Source organism: Lissotriton vulgaris, chromosome 7 (assembly GCF_964263255.1).
Source record: "Lissotriton vulgaris chromosome 7, aLisVul1.2, whole genome shotgun sequence".
Lineage (NCBI taxonomy): Eukaryota > Metazoa > Chordata > Amphibia > Caudata > Salamandridae > Lissotriton > Lissotriton vulgaris.
The window spans coordinates 1,441,957,241-1,441,960,249 of record NC_141695.1 but is presented as its reverse complement, the minus strand read 5'-3'; positions in this window follow the sequence as shown (position 1 = coordinate 1,441,960,249).

Below are 3,009 nucleotides of genomic sequence, written 5' to 3'. Positions count from 1 at the left end.
ATGAAGATAGCACCTTAACTTTGGAATGTCATGGCTGTTCTTATAGTTTTATGGCAAAGACACTATTAAAATTAGTCGACCTCAATTCCTTTCCAATTTTAATGTTAATTAGGTAAGACAGGAATAGCACAGGAGCAGTGTTATTTTTCCTTGTATAGAACATTCAAGAGCCATTTTTAGGTCTTGCACAGGGCAGCGCATGTGTTGCCTCTCCGAAGCATTAAGTAATCAGTATTACTACTGAAACTCCACCCATTGCATTTGTCTTTGTTTTTTTGCTTGCCATAGGTGAAATCTACCTTTGTTTTTCTTATCGCTGATTGTTGGCTAGTGGTCCCATCCGTCACTTCTGTTTTCTTCAGTTTCTGCAGGAAGCAGCATCAACCAACTACAGCAAACTTATGCTGCAGGGCGGTATCTTAGAATGTAGGGACTACTTTGTTGTACTTCCCATGCGCGCCTCGCTCAATGTCCTCTATCAGCTGCTTTTCCGCCAGTGCAGCCAGTGCTTACACTGCAGAGTTCTGCACTGCCTGCACTGGCGCCCTCACTGAATGATACATAAAGGCGATAGGAATCCTGCCACGCTGAGGCTGCAGCTTGAGGTTTCGCCTACAATGTAGAGATCAGACACATTTGACCTCAGCCCAGTGGGCTTTGGAAGTAGAGAAGAGACTAGCGGCTGAGGTAGGCTCACGCATCAGCTCCACTGTCCCAATTGCTGAGCTCTCTCCGCAGCAGCCTGTCTGGCAGTACATGATTTCACGCACCGCTTTGCTGTCTTTATCTACGTTCCTTTTGTTCTTATCATGAATGCTTTGTGACTTTATTTCATGGTATTCAGCTGACTTGAAGCAAATTGACTTTTGCAGAGTGCAAACTATCCTAAGATGCACCCATCCTTAGTTGATGCTATTTCTGACTTTGCCCTCCACACCCTGCTAATTGGCTGCATAGAGTGACTCAGTGACTGACATTAACATTCTAGGGACCATATTATCAAGAACGGGCGCCATGCTTTCCTGCACCATTCAGAGCGCAAGCACGTCATTTGTTTTAACATACAGTGCGGCAGCTTTATCAAACAGCATGGCCGTCCGGCTTTATTTATTCATGCCGCTTTCACTTAAAAATGCACTGTTTGCTGGTGCTTTCGTTTGCACAAATAGGGGCTCATTAGGATGGCGGACGGAAGTGCCTCCGCAGCCCTGGAGTATGCGGAACATGCCTTTTCTGCGTCCGCCTGTCGCGGTCACTCCGTCCGCCATATCAGGATAGGAAAGATTGTCCAATTTCCTTTCGCGACGGAAGAGCACGCTCCGCCGCCCAACTACACCCGACCACGCGGCAGCCGTAACCAATCCAGAGACTCCGCCGTACGGACTGACGTCTAGGACCGTCCCCCAAATCAAGATGGCGGAAAATACACATAAAAGCGCTGCGGAAAAACAACCTGCCTGAACACTGCGGATGCCCCACAGCGAACACACCCACCACGAGCTGCTCGCCGACATGGACCCAGCACTACACGCTTACCCGATACTCTTCGCGATCCACCACGTCCTAGTCTTGGCCCACTATTGAGGACGACGCAGGTACGCTACAAACCATTCGCTGTCTGGAGGGGAGTACCTGCAAGGGTCGTGACGTTGGGAGGGGGAGTGTCATGTATCTGAACCCACTGATTTGAAGCAAATACAAATACACACCTGTATCACACACGCAGGAATGACTCCGACAAAGCACGACACATGATTGACTTGCTTTATTACACATAATCGGGGTATAATCACAGTGTATGCTTGAGCATGGGCATTGTGGCCACCACAGCTGGTACATCCGAGGCAGCACATGAGAGGGTAGACTGCAGTATCACAACAGCAACAGGGCATTGTGGGCATCAGAGCAGGTACATCAGAGGCAGCACATGAGAGGGCACACTGCAGTATCACAACAACAACAGGGCATTGTGGGCATCAGAGCAGGTACATCAGAGGCTGCACATGAGAGGGCACACTGCAGTATCACAACAGAAACAGGGCGTTGTGGGCATCAGAGCAGGTACATCAGAGGCAGCACATGAGAGGGCACACTGCAGTATCACAACAGCAACAGGGCATTGTGGGCATCAGAGCAGGTACATCAGAGGCAGCACATGAGAGGGCAGACTGCAGTATCACAACAGCAACAGGGCATTGTGGATCCCAGAGCAGGTACATCAGAGGCTGTACATGAGAGGGGCTAAGTACATCAACAGTCCATTACACTGAACAGGTACATCAGAGGCAGCACATGAGAGGGGCTAAGTGCTTCAACAGTCAATTGCACTGAACAGGTACATCAGAGGCAGTACATGAGAGGGGCTAAGTGCATCAACAGTCCATTGCACTGAACAGGTACATCAGAGGCAGCACATGAGAGGGCAGACTGCAGTATCAAAACAGCAACAGGGCATTGTGGACACCAGAGCAGGTACATCAGAGGCAGTACATGAGAGGGGCTAAGTGCATCAACAGTCCATTGCACTGAACAGGTACATCAGAGGCAGAACATGAGAGGGCACACTGCAGTATCAGAACAGCAACAGGGCATTGTCGACACCAGAGCAGGTACATCAGAGGCAGTACATGAGAGGGGCTAAGTGTATCAACAGTCCATTGCGCTGAACAGGTACATCAGAGGCAGCACATGAGAGGGCAGACTGCAGTATCAGAACAGCAACAGGGCATTGTCGACACCAGAGCAGGTACATCAGAGGCAGTACATGAGAGGGGCTAAGTGCATCAACAGTCCATTGCACTGAACAGGTACATCAGAGGCAGCACATGAGAGGGCAAACTGCAGTATCACAACAGCAACGGGGCATTGTGGGCATCAGAGCATGTACATCAGAGGCAGCACATGAGAGGGCACACTGCAGTATCACAACAGCAACAGGGCATTGTGGGCATCAGAGCAGGTACATCAGAGGCAGCACATGAGAGGGCACACTGCAGTATCACAACAGCA